General features: G+C 34.7%; 1 non-coding gene across 1 annotated transcript; it reads right to left on the reverse strand.

The window, feature by feature from the left end:
* Window positions 1–4,012: 4,012 nt before the first annotated feature.
* LOC138446996 (U6 spliceosomal RNA) lies at window positions 4,013–4,119 on the reverse strand. The gene has a single exon (XR_011259633.1). It is a non-coding gene; the product is annotated as a U6 spliceosomal RNA (small nuclear RNA).
* Between the last annotated feature and the right edge of the window lie 10,987 nt (window positions 4,120–15,106).

Consider the following 15,106-nt stretch of genomic DNA (forward strand, 5'->3'; position numbering starts at 1 on the left):
GCCTTTGACTGTGTGGATCACAATAAACTGTGGAAAATTCTGAGAGAGATGGGAATATGAGACCACCTGACCTGCCTCTTGAGAAATCTGTATGCAGGTCAGGAAGCAACAGTTAGAACTGGACATGGAACAACAGACTAGTTCCAAATAGGAAAAGGAGTACATCAAGGCTGTATATTGTCACCCTGCTTATTTAACTTCTATGCAGAGTACATCATGAGAAACGCTGAACTGGAAGAAACACAAGCTGGAATCAAGACTGCCAGGAGAAATATCAATAACCTCAGATATGCAGATGACACCACCCTTATGGCAGAACGTGAAGAGGAACTAAAAAGCCTCTTGATGAAAGTGAAAGAGGAGAGTGAAAAAGTTGGCTTAAACCTCAACATTCAGAAAACGAAGATCATGGCATCTGGTCCCATCACTTCATGGGAAATAGATGGGGAAACAGTGGAAACAGTGTCAGACTTTATTTTGGGGGGGCTCCAAAATCACTGCAGATGGTGACTGCAGCCATGAAATTAAAAGACGCTTACTCCATGGAAGAAAAGTTATGACCAACCTAGATAGCATATTGAAAAGCAGAGACATTACTTTGCCCACTAAGGTCCATCTAGTCAAGGCTATGCTTTTTCCACTAGTCATGTATGGATGTGAGAGTTGAACTTTGAAGAAGGCTGAGTTCTGAAGAATTGATGCTTTTGAACTGTGGTGTTGGAGAAGACTCTTGAGAGTCCCCTGGACTGCAAGCAGATCCAACCAATCCATTCTGAAGGAGGTCAGCCCTGGGATTTCATTGGAAGGACTGATGCTAAAGCTGAAACTCCAGTACTTTGGCCACTCATGCGAAGAGTTGACTCATTGGAAAATACGTTGATGCTGGGAGGGATTGGGGGCAGAGGCAGAAGGGGACGACCAAGGATGAGATGGTTGGATGGCCTCACTGACTTGATGGACTGCAGCCATGAAATTAAAACACACTTGCTTCTTGGAAGAAAAGCTATGACCAACCTATTGGTCATAGGTCACCTATTTAAAGCATATTAAAAGGCAAAGACATTACTTAACAGCAAAGTTTCATCTAGTCAAAGCTATGGTTTTTCCAGTGGTTATGTATGGATGTGACAGTTGGACTATAAAGGAAGCTGAGTGCTGAAGAATTGATGCTTTTGAACTGTGTTGTTGGAGAAAACTCTTGAGAGTCCACTGGACTGCAAGGAAATCCAACCAGTCCATCCTAAAAGAATTCAGTCTTAAATATTCATTGGAAGGACTAATGCTGAAACTGAAACTGCAATTCTTTGGCCACCTGGTGGCCAAACCAGAACCAACTCATTTGAAAAAAACAGAAACAACTCATTCAAAAAGACCCTGATGCTGGGAAAGATTGAAGACAGGAGGAAAAGGGGACGACAGAGGATGAGATGGTTGGATGAAATCACTGGTGTGATGGACATGAGTTTGAGTAGGCGCCAGGATTTAGTGATGGACAAGGAAGCTTGGCATGCTCTAGTCCATGGGGTCATAAAGATTTGGGTACGACTGAGCAACTGAAGTTAGTATTTACTTTATTGAAGTGATGTTTCCGGAAGTAAATTTGAATAAAAGTTCAATTACTAGGCCAGATTTTTTTTTTTGCTTTCTCACTTATGTTAAACTTATATTATTCAACCATCTCTAATAAATTGGTGATGTCATTAACAATGGATGAACTGTAACACCTAAGAATAAAAATATTACACATAAGTCTTCAAGTCTACTTTTCCAGGTAGTCAAAAGATTTAGACACAGAAATCCATTTTATACTACTTATAATGTCTTAGATATAGAAAGAATCACCTACACTCCAGAAACAATAAAAATTTTTGTTGGAATGTGTGAGTCAATAATGATAAAAATTTAGTATTTCTTTTTTTGGTGGATAAATATATAATATAATAAGAGAAGAGTAAACATATTTGGATATTGGTCAGTGTCTTTTTAAATACAGGATAAATCTATCTTAAATAAATAAAATAAATGATATGAAGATGAGATTCTTGTGACTTTTCTGGCAGCCCAGTGATTAAGGCTCAAAACTTCCACTGCAGGGGCACAGGTTTGGACCTTGATTAGGAAACTAAAATCCCACATGCAACGTGGCACAGTCAAAAAAAAAGATAAAATTCTTTTTTATTTTTAAATTTATTTTTATTTTTTTAAATTTAAATTTATTTATTTTAATTGGAGGCTAATTACTTTACAATATTGTATTGGTTCTGCTTAATATTTAGCAGACATCAAACGTTGTCTTAAGGTCATTTTCTTATTTAATTTTACAAATGAGAACACTGAAGCAGAAAGAGATTAAACTATTAGGTTTAAGGTAATACACCTAAGAGGAAGATGAGGCAGGATTTGTACTCAAAGTTCAAACTTTTAAAAATATTAAGAGCTGCCAATGTCATGTTTCCAAGGAAAATTAAATATCATCATTTTGTTGATGTGGATAATTTCTTATGTTTCAGATATTTGTAAGAATTTCTTATTTCTTTTTCCTGACTGACCAAAGTTATGTTGTAAGAATATCAGTCATTCAAGTTTTGTTCTGGCCAGAGTACTTATTAGCTGAATGGTTTTGAGTAAATTATTAACATTTGTTTTTCAGTGATGTTATGACTTAGGAAAACTAAAGTGACTACGTATATATTGATTAGAATCTCAATATTGAAGTATATGTTTCACTTATATTGGTGTGTGATTAGCATGATACAGACAGAAATTCAAGATGCCTGCCTTCATTGAACTTGTGGTCTAATAGTAGGAGGCTGCAAATGTTATCCAAATGCTAAGTCATTTCAGTCATGTCTGACTCTTTGCAACCCTACCAACTATAGCATGCCAGGCTCTTTGGCCTATAGGATTCTCCAGGTAAGAGAACTAGAGTGGGTTGCCATACTCTCTTCCAGGGGTCCTCCTGACCCAGGGATCAAACTCTCATGTCTTATGTCTTCTGCACTGGAGACATACCACTACTTTACCACTTTAACACTACTGCCACTTGGCAAGCCCTCATTCTAGGACACAGGAATCTAAATCCAGAGTCACAGAGTTTGCAACCATGAGGAAACATACCAAGTAGATCCGAAAAGTACTAGGCTCCAGATTTGGTAGAAGCATATTAATGGCTTTTTACTGTTTATGCCAATATGACTGTCGTACTCTCAATGAATGGGCTAAACATGGCAAGAATTCATAATATATAAATACTAGAATATCAGACTAACAAGAAAATCCAAAATCAGATGCCAGGTTACACAGAAACACAAAAACCAAAGGCAAGACAAATACTATAAGTGATATATTCCAGATGGACAAAGCAGAAGTAGAAAAAGCAAGAGTTCACACTAGCCATTTGAGTGAAAGATACTGATGGTTTTCTAACTGATGATTTAAAGGAACTTGCTGTTCTTTTCTTTAGCTAGTTAATAATTTTAGCTATGAAATATAGAGCTAATAAGTGACATAAAGTGAATGGTACCAATAGCCAAAAAGGAAAATATTTTAACAAATAGTACATCTTGATCCATGTTACAGTTATTATATTTTCTCTCCCATGGGGGAAAAATATGGATTTTTTGTAAAACTTAATTGGAAAAGTCATCATGAGTAATAATAATATTATATGATTATCACAATCCTATTGGATTTTGAAATCTAACTCTGGATCATCTTTGCATCCATACTAAGCAGATTTGCTACTGAAAGAACTGAGTTAAAATCATTCAGTATAGATATCAGAGACGGCAATAGCACCGCACTCCAGTACTCTTGCCCAGAAAATCCCATGGACGAAGGAGCCTGGTGGGGTGCAGTCCATGCGGTCGCTAAGAGTTGGACACGACTGAGCAACTTCACTTTCACTTTTCAATTTCATACACTGGAGAAGGAAATGGCAACCCACTCCAGTGTTCTTTTTTTTTTTTTTTTAAATGTTAGCTCATATGTTTATTAACCAATGTACAATTACAAAAATATGGAACGCTTCACGAATTTGCGTGTCATCCTTGCGCAGGGGCCATGCTAATCTTCTCTGTATCGTTCCAATTTTAGTATATGTGCTGCCGAAGCGAGCACCACTCCAGTGTTCTTGCCTGGAGAATCCCAGGGACCGGGAGCCTGGTGGGTTTCTGTCTATGGGGTCGCACAGAGTCGGACACGACTGAAGCGACTTAGCAGCCACAGCAGCAGCAGCATTCAATATAAATATAAACTACATTAACTTGTTTTCAGATTTTCATACCCTATGGAAAAGTTAAATCCAGAAAGAAAAAAAAAATCCTCATAAATATAAACATATTTAATTGGAAAATGCAAAGAGGCTAATCAGTCCCAGGTTTTAAATTCCTAGATGTGTTTATTGGTTATTCTGAGTACAGATTAGTTGAAAAGAAAAATTCAAGTCAAGATTTCGCTAATGCATTGGAATTCAGTCTATGTTTATCTACTCATAGTAATAGACATAGTTTGTTTTGTGATGAGTTCCCCAGTTTTCTTTCCTTTTCATTTCTAGTCCTGTTCCCTAAGAAAATCAGTATCTAGAAATCCTAGCTCCAAACTATCTCCGGTGAAGAATCTGTTCAATTGTGATTTACTAGCAAGAGACTGAAATAAGAATAGTGAGCAAATTGGAAAAGTGATCATATGTTTACATATTACTTTTTCTGGAAAGAATCTTGGATAAACAAACTGAGATCCATGAATGACCTAGAGAGCAAGGTCTGGGACTCAAACCCATCTCTTTTTACTTCTAGGCTAAGGTTCTTTCATGGGAGCCTGAATGAAGCAAAATAAAACATCTTTACCTTAACTTTAAGAAAATCAGAAGTAATTCTGATACAATGTCCAGCAAATGGAAGAAAATATATACAGCAGAAATGGAGAAATTTTATTGGGTCAAGATAATAGAATTTAGATATATATAACTGAAGTGAGAGTCTGTGGTATATGTTCATATGTATATATATTACAAATAATATCATAGCACAGAAGATTTACCATTTTATTTGAAAATGTCTTCTTGTTTTAACAAATGTTCTTTATTTTTCATTTACTTTTTTAATTGAAGTATAGTTGATGTGCAGTGTCATGTTAGTTCCAGGTGTACAGTACAATGATTGAGTTGTACAATAGATAAACACATTCCTTTTCATATTGTTTTCCTTTATAGATTATAACAAAATATTCAGTATAGTTCCTTTTGCTATGTAATAGGTCCTTGTTGGTTATCTATTTTATATACAGTAGTGTGTATATGTTAATCCCAACAACTGTACTTTAAATCGGATTGTTTTCACTAATTGCTTTGAAGAATGCATAGCAGAGAGCCTCCTAAATCAGGTCTTCATTAGGATATACTCAAAACAGATCTGGCCCCTGTAGGCAGTGAATTAAATATGGTAGAATGATTCAAATCCCAGTACTTAATACCTACTCTAACTGAATAAGATTAGCATTCTAGACTTACCCTTTCTATATAGACTAAATACATCCTAAACTGCTGAATAATTCAGTAGAATTTGATGAAATAAAAGCAAATACTTCATTCTAGCTTTTATGGTTAGAGTGGTGTGCTTTTGAACAAAACAGAAAATTGTTCTCAGTCCATGCATAGACAACCAATCTACTGTTGCCTTTTGAAAAGCAGTACAAGATTCAGCACAAAAAGAGCAACACATCTGGTGCTAAGCTCTGATGCTTAAGTGAGTATGCAAAGAATTATTTATTATACAAGGGAGATATACTGTACACTCATGGTAAGTGCAGTGTATCAAAGGCCACTGGTGTAAAAGGCTGGGCAGGTATATGATTAAGAAGACTTTACATTTACTGTGAGGTTGTTTAGAAATCCCTTATCTATTTTTTATGGCTTCTGTTGAATAATCTGGAGACCAGCTAATAATTTCATGACACTATAATACTAGTTTCAATTTTCTGACTAGCTTATTCAAGCTTAAATACCCTCCATGGGCTTACATATGAATAACATTTGTTCAGAATCCAAAATGGGCTGAAATGATTTTTTTTTCCCCTCACAGCACTTGTTGATGTGTCCCAAAGTGGTAAAAGCAAAATTTAAAAACAGAAAAAGGCAGAAAAGAGGATATGATATTATAATAATGAGTTTGCATAAACCACTAAAATTTCATCATCTGAGTAAAGTACTAATAACTACAGTAGATATTTTAAGAACAAAAATTGACTAAATGCTACTAGATGCCTGACCATGTTTTATACTTAATATAGATTATATAATACAAACAGTAATAATCCAAACATACTGCATTTATCAGTCTCATTTTGTAGGATATTGAAAGTGAATTATGTAGAGTAAATTACCAAGATTATCCATATAATGAAAAACGAGTGAAACTCTTATCTGTTGCACTATTTCGTGTTAAATCTTAGTACCATACACACTTGTATATTTGCTTCTTTTTAACATGAGGCATGAAATGGAAGGTGTGGAACTTGTCCTGAAGTACATACCTTTAAGAGAAGGATATAAATAATCTAGAGCAGTGCTGTTCAATAAACTTTGAAAGTGATGGAAAACTTTTGTGCTGTTTAATAGGGTAGTCACTAGTCACATATGACTACTGAGAACTTTAAATATTTCAAGTAAGACTAAAGAACTTACTTTTAAATCCTATTAAAGTTTAATTTTTAATGCAAATAGTCACATGTATTATATTGGACAACACTGATCTATAGCAGTAAGAAATTAGGCTAATTAAGTTATATACCTATTCTGATAAACAAAATAACTATTGGAACAATGAAAGTATTCCATTGCCACTGCAACCTTAAAAATAGAAAACTGAGTAAAGGAATTGCACACGATTTATTGTAGTAAAATATTCTCAAGTTTTCAAGATGATAGGGCATTATTGAGTAAAAAAGTACTAATTTTCCATTAAAAAACTAAAGATTTTCATTTATGATACTGTCATTTTTCTCCTGCTGCTGCTGCTGCTGCCACTGCTAAGTCACTTCAGTCGTGTCCAACTCTGTGCGACCCCATAGACAGAAACCCACCAGGCTTCCCCATCCCTGGGATTCTCCAGGCAAGAACACTGGAGTGGGTTGCCATTTCCTTCTCAAATGCATGAAAGTGAAAAGTGAAAGCCAAGTCTTTCAGTTGTGTCCAACTCTTAGCGACCCCATGGACTACAACCTACCAGGCTTCTCCATCCATGGGATTTTCTGGGCAAGAGTACTGGAGTGGGGTGCCATTGCCTTCTCCGTTTCTCCTGCTAAATATGCCCAAATTTAAAAACACTGAAGCACTTCCATGTAAATAACATAGTGCACTTCAAAGTACTTTTTAACGAATGAGCTCCAATTATAAAACTTAAAATTTGTATTTCATAATGAGGATTTATGAATAAGTAGAGATAATAGTCATAAAAGGAATATTATTTATATGACATGGTGGGTACACATGTTCATATATAGATAGTATATGATGACACATTTGGGCTATAAGAATAGTTATCTTTAAAGGAGATACAATAAATTTGACAAATTATACAGATATTATCCGTATTTTTTGGTCAGGCTACATTTAGGATGTCCAGAGAAATTTTTAAAGAAGATAAAAATTGTCTTCTCTATATACTTTACTTAATGTGTTATTATTAGCTAACATAAGTCCCTTCATGTGTAATATCACGTAAGTTCATTCTTTCCCTATTCTAGGTGAAAGGGCTTTGGATATGTTATCAACATATAATTATATAATAGAAAATGACAATAAAATTACTCTGTCATGTTTTTCCATGACAAACAACATATTATTTTTCTCTGTTTAGAAGCTTACTTGATGTCCTTGCATTTTGGTAGTTTAATTTCATAGTTACATTTTATTTACTTTCTAGAATTCAAATTGCATATGACATAACATGTGAAAATATATGACTACTGTAGCTTCTCTGTGTACAGTTTTATTATCACTTGTAGGTCAGTTTTAAATATTAAAATTAAAATTTTAATTTTAATTTTTAATGTTAAAATATTAACAATAGTAAATAAATAATAAGGTTCAGCAGAAACATTTAATCTGGACTTAAGTGGACATAATTTATGGCATAATTTATTTATATTTATAGAGAAAATACTCTACATTTTCTACCTTTTCCTTTCTTTAAGAATTCAGTAACTTGAACCCAGGGTATTGGACAGAAAATGTTACTCATACATAAGCATAACGATTGTGATAGTGAATAACAAGATTTAAAGTCAATAGAGAAACATTTCTTCTTGCCCTTCCTGTGAACAAAAGAGGCTTACTGAATTTATAGCTGCAGAGGTCAAGCAATATTAAAAATGTGAAACAAATCTTTAAAAAAATCAAATTCACCAAAAGCAAAGTATTTGAAAATTATTAAAAGTATATCAGCTCATTTTAGGGTGTTCTGACAACTTTATTCATTTTGATGAAAAATTGAGAAAGTCAAGAAAAAGCTATATATAACTACAAGCTTGACTCTCAATATAATTATAAGGGCACACAACATCTATGAAAACAGTTTATGAACAATATAAAACACACAAGAGAAAATAGTAGTTACACTGTGTTGATACTTATGTTGCCCAAATTCAAACTGAGCAAACTGCCAACAAGACACAGGTGCATAAAAGATGAACAGGTGAAAGAAATAAAATGTTATTGTGGAAAAAATGTTATCTTTGTCCATTATGCATTTACCTTAGGAGACATTAGCACATCTGTTTTGTATTTACTAGAGATATAGGTTTATATGAGCAAGTTTTATTAAGATGATTCCAAATCTATATTTTCCCCCAGACCTATGTATGGTACACTGAAGTTATACTATCTGAGTTATGGCAATAAATTCATTCCTGTTAACTGCGTTGAAAATTTTTCTAGGCATCTGATATATCAGTGAATTCATTCCAATATTAAGTTGAATATTTAGAATAGAAAATGTTATTATATGGTTTTGAATAATATTGTCACGTTGTTATCATTTTGAGTTTGAGTCTATACACTAATCACTCTGACTGACAACCTTTCTAATCAGTTTTTACAGACCTTAAGGAGAAATGCTATGTGAACAAACTAGACTTGTGGCCATTGGGTATACAGCAAACCTTGACAGTAACTTGCAATGAAATATAAGTTTTTAAAAGTAGAATATTATTTTACTTACTGTTTGTTTAAAACAGTATTTAAGTTCTTACCTTCAAGTACCAAGCAACCTAATTTTGTAGGATATATATATATATACACACATATATATGCATAAACATATATATTTATGTAAGGAAAATTAATTTTAAAAATGTACTTTATTTATGTAATAGAATTGAAAAGAGGCTATACTCAAATCTAAAGAATTTTATAATTAGGCTGTTTGACCTGGAGAAAGTTTTTTAATTTCTCCACTAGAGTTCTGAATTAGTTGATTTCCAAGACCCACTCTAGGCATTTATACATACATACAAAAACACATGTATGTATTCCATATATATGTACATACTTTTGCGTATAAACTGCATTTTATTTTTTGAATATAATTTTAATTAAAGTTAACTTTCTCAGTATAAAAATGTGTTTAGTACAGAAAATTAGGTTCAAATAGACATAAGCAAAATAAGTTTTAATCATAATAACACTTTAAAATAAAGATTGCCTGTATATTTAGTCATACTTCTGCACAAAAAATACATTAATTTATTTATTTATTTATTTTATTTTTTAAAATTTTTAAAAAAATTTTTATTTTTACTTTATTTTACTTTACAATACTGTATTGGTTTTGCCATATAAGAAGATTGAATCACTAATCAAAAACCTCCCACAAAACCAAAGTCCAGAACCAGAAAGTTTTGTTGGTCAGTTCTACCAAACATTCAAAGAATTACTACCAATCTTTCTAAATCTCTCCCAAAAATAGGAGGAGAGAGAACACTTCCAAACTTGTTTTACAAGGCTGGTATTACCTTGGTACAAAAACCAAGAAAGGACAATATAAGAAAAGAAAATTACAGGTCTATATACCATAACAGAGACGTCAAAATCTTCAACAAAATAATAATAAAATAAATTATATGATACATTAAAAGAATCATATAACATGATTACATGGAAGTTACTCTAAGGAAGCAAGAATGGTTCAATATCTACAAATCAATCGATGTGATACACCACATTAAAGTAATACAGAGTAAAACCCACATGATCATCTCAATAGATGCAGAAACAGCATTTGACAAAATCCAGTATCAGTTTATGACTAACTCTCAACAAAATGGATATAAGAGGAAACACACCTCAACATAATAAGGGCTATATATGAAAAGTCCACAGATAACACCATACTTAATGGTGAAAATCTGAAAGCTTTTCCCCTAAGATCAGGAAAAGGGTGTCCACTTTTGCCACATTATTTAACATAAAACTGGAAATCTTAGCAAAAACAAATCAGCAAAAAAATTAAATGAATATGCAAGCAAGTTGGAAAAGGGGAAATAAAATTGCCACAGTTTGTAGATGATATATTATGCATAGAAAACCCTAAAGATTCCACCAAAAAAGAAAACAAAAACAAAAACCCAAAACTGTTAGAACTAATTAATTTAGTAAAGTTGCAGAATATAGAGTATATAAAAATCTTTTGTATCTCTATATAACTATAGTGAACTAACCAAAATAGAAATTAAGAAAAAAGAATCACGTTTACAATTGCATCAGCAAAGATAAAATATCTAGGGATAAATTAAACTGAGTGAAAGACCTGTACACTGAAAACTATAAGGCACTGATGAAATAAATTGAAGAAAACACACAAAAAAATGGGAAGATACCTCATGCTCCAGGATTTTAAGAATTAACAATGTTAAAATGCCCATATTATCAAAAGCAGTCTTCAGATTCAGTGTAATATTTATCAAAATATCAATGTCATTTTTCACAGAAGTAGAACAATCCTAAAATTTGTATGGAACCGCAAACACCTTGAATAGCCAAGTCATCTTGAGAAGGAAGAACAAAATTGGAGGCATCCTTCTTCATGATTTCAAACTATGTTACAAAGCTATAGTAATGAAAACAGCATGGAACTCACACAAAACAGTCAAATTAATGGAACAAAGTGGAAACCCCAGAAATAAATCCATACACCTATGGTTTTATTATAATAAAGGAATTAATGATATACAATGAGGAAAGGACAGTCTCTTCAATAAAGGGTGTTAGAAAAACTGGACAGCCATATGTAAAATGATGAGACTAGATGAATCCTATACCACTCACAAAATTTACCTCAAAATGAATAAAATATTAGAATGTAAGACTTGAAATCCTGAAACTCCTAGAAGGAAACAGAGGATAAACTCCTTGATGTGGGTCTTAGCAGCAGTTGGTGGGGGGAGGGATCTGATTCCAAATCAAAGACAATAGAAGCAAAACTAAACAGATAGGACTACAAAGGGAATTATCAAGAAAATTTAAAGGCAACCTACTAAATGGGAGAGAATACTTGCATAGCATCTATCTGAAAAGGAATCAATATTCAAAATATATAAAGAAGTCATATTATTCAATAGGTAAAAAATAAGTGAATAAAAGCAATCTACTTGAAAAAAAATAGGCAGAGAATACAAATAGACATTTTTCTAAAGAAAGTCTTATATGGCCAATAGATACTTGAAAAAAGGGCTCAGCATTCCTAATCATGAGGGAAATGTAAATTAAATACCTCAATGAGGTATTATCTCACAACTGTCAGGATGTTTATTATCAAACACAATAAGACATGACAAATGTTGGCAAGGATGATATAGCGAACACTGGTGTACTATCAGTAGAAATATAAACCAGTGAAGTCACTATGCAAAGTTTATTTTAGTGGGTTTAGCAGACCAAGTAATCTTCTGCCACATCATACCGAAATTGTAATTATAATAGTTATAACACCTTCCTGATCCTGACTTTAACTACATTTGGCCCATCCTGAATATCTTACCCAATGTGAGACAATATGTTCTTGGGTAGACTGGGTTCTGGACCAAGAAAGGACTATATGAATATCACAGAAAAGAAATTGTGAAGCTGAGAATGCATATCTCCCCTTCTTATGTGTATGGGGAAATAGTTTGCAGAGAGAAAAAAAGATTAAGAGACTCAAAAAAGATTTTTGGTGACACTCAAGAGTCTGGTTTCAAAATTTATTGTCTCTCAGGTATATTCATGTTCTTGGGGGATGGTGGAGGAAAGGTGGATGGTGGGTTGAAGAGGAAGGGGATAAAAGGTGGTGAGAAATGAGAAGCAGATTTGCATATGATAAATATTTATATGTATCAATAGATACTGTGCTTATTGTACAATTTTGGTCAAAATGGGAATGTGTGCTCTGTAGGAGAAAAAGGTGAATTTAGACCCAAACTTTACAAAGTGAATTGCATATGTTGTTTTAGATACACTTTATAAGTATGTTACTAGCAGGAGGTATAGTTCATGATTCATAATAATTATTTAAAGTTTCACAGGTTATAATCTATATAATACTTTCAGAGGGTGCCACTTTAAGAAATTGATGAAAAATTCTCCAGTCAGTACAAAATTTCTCATTGATTGTATGGAGATTAACATGTAGCCAAAGACAAAATCATGAAATTCTACTTATGAAGAAATGGAAGAAGGTTGAAATATTTCATCCTATATGAATTTGTAAGAATTGATATTAGAAAGGATGTACTATGATGAAGATACTGAATATATAATTAATAAATGATACTAATTTGTTGTAGCTACATGCAAAATTATCTGAAATTGCCAATTTTAAAATATAAATTTACAATTGTAAAATAATAGTAACATGCCAATCAAAATGGGAAACAAGATGGTGGAGTAAAAGAACATGCACTCATCTACCCCTGGGATAACTCCAAGGTTACAACTTACTGAAGAACAACTGTTGACAGGAGAATGTTGGATCCCACCAAAAAAAGATACCTCACACCAAAGGAAAAGCCCCTGAAAGATTGTAGAGGGGCAAAATCACATTTAGAATCAAACTCCATACCCACCAGAGACCCTCAGAGGGCTCAAACAAAATCTTTTGCTCACAAGGACCCAGAGACCCCACAGAGACTGAGCCAGAACTGCCTTTGAATGTTTGAGTGTCTCCTGTGGAGGTACAGGTCAGCTGTGGCCTGCTGCAAGGTCAGGAGCTCTGGGTACAGCAGACCAAGGTCACACAGCATGTGGCATAAGCCCTCTTGGAAGAGGTCGCCATTAACCCCACCATGGAGCCACAGAGCAGATGACCCACAAACCGCAGAACAATTACACTAAAGAAATTCTTGCACTGTTAAGAAAGTTCTAGGACCCACATAGATTTCCCAACCTGGGGATCTGGCAAAAGGACTGAGAATGCCCATGGAATTTGACTTTGGAGGCGAGTTGGATTTGATTACAGAACTTATACAGGACTGGAGAAACAGACTATTGGAGGGAAAAAACAAAGCCTGGTGTGCAACCAGACTCAGGAGAAAGGAACAGTGACCCCACAGGAGACTGATGCAGGATTGCCTATGAGTGTCCAGAAGTCTCCAGTGGAGGCGTGGGTCAGCAGTGGCCAGCTGCAGGTTGGTGGCACTGAGTGTGGCAGTGTAATCATGCACAGGAACTTTTGAAGAAGGTCGACATAATCTTCATTACCTCCACTGTAGTTTGATCTCAGATTAAACAATAAGGAGGGAACATAACCCCACCCATCAACAGAAAATTAGATTAAATATTTGCTAAGTACTCCCTGGTGGCTCAGAGGGTAAAGCATCTGTCTACAATGTGGGAGACCTGGGTTCAATCCCTGGGTCAGGAAGATTCCTTGGAGAAGGAAATGGCAACCCACCCCAGTACTCTTGCCTAGAAAGTCCCATGGACAGAGGAGCCTGGGTGCGGGCTACTGTCCATGCGGTCACAAAGAGTTGGACACAACTGACCAACTTCACTTTCAAGCATAGCCACACCCATCAGAGTAAGTCCCAGTTTTCCCCACAGTCAGTCTCTTGCATCAGGAAGCTTCCATAAGCCTCTTATCCTTATCATTCAGAGGGCAGACAGAATGAAAACCACAGTCACAGAAAACCAATCAAACTCATAACATGGACCACAGCCTTGTCTAACTCAACGAAACTATAGTCATGCAATGTAGGGCCACATAAGATGGAAAGGTCATAACAGAGCATTCTGACAAAATGGGATCGACTGGAGAAGGGAATGGCGAATTACTTCAGGATTCTTGCCTTGAGAACCCCATGTACAGTAGGAAAAGGCAAAAAGGTATGACACTGAAAGATGAACTCTTCAGGTCCATAGGTGCCCAATATGGAGAAGAGTGGAGAAATAACTCCAGAAAGAATAAAGAGATGAAGCCAAAGTGAAAACAATGCCCAGTTTTGGATGTGACTGGTGCTGGAAGTAAAGTCCAACGCTGTAAGAACAATATTGCATAGGAACCTGGAACATTAAGTTCATGAATCAAGGTAAATTGGAAGTGGTCAAACACGAGATGGCAAGAGTTAACAAGGACATTTTAGGAATCAGTGAACTAAAATGGACTAAGTGGGCAAACTTAATATAGATGACCATTATATCTACTACTGTGGCCAAGAATCCCTTGGAAGAAATGGAGTAGCTCTCAAGTCAATAAAAGAGTCCGCAATGCAGTACTTGGGTGCATCTCAAAAATGACAGAATGATCTTTGTTTTTTTCCAAAGCAAATCATTCAATACCACAGTAATCCAAGCCTATGCCCTAACCAGTAATCTTGAAGAAGCTGAAGCTGAACTGTTCTATGAAGACCTATAAGACCTTCTAGAACAAACACACCCCTAAAAAAGATGTCCTTCTCATCATAGGGGACTGGAATGCAAAAGTCGGAAATCAAGAGATACCCAGAGTAAAAGGCAAATTTGGCCTTGAATACAAAACAAAGCAGGTCAAAGGCTAACAGAGTTGTGCCAAGAGAATGCACTAGTCATAGCAAACAGGCTCTTGCAACAGCATAGGAGACTACTCTACACATAGAC

Source organism: Ovis canadensis, chromosome 10 (assembly GCF_042477335.2).
Source record: "Ovis canadensis isolate MfBH-ARS-UI-01 breed Bighorn chromosome 10, ARS-UI_OviCan_v2, whole genome shotgun sequence".
NCBI lineage: Eukaryota > Metazoa > Chordata > Mammalia > Artiodactyla > Bovidae > Ovis > Ovis canadensis.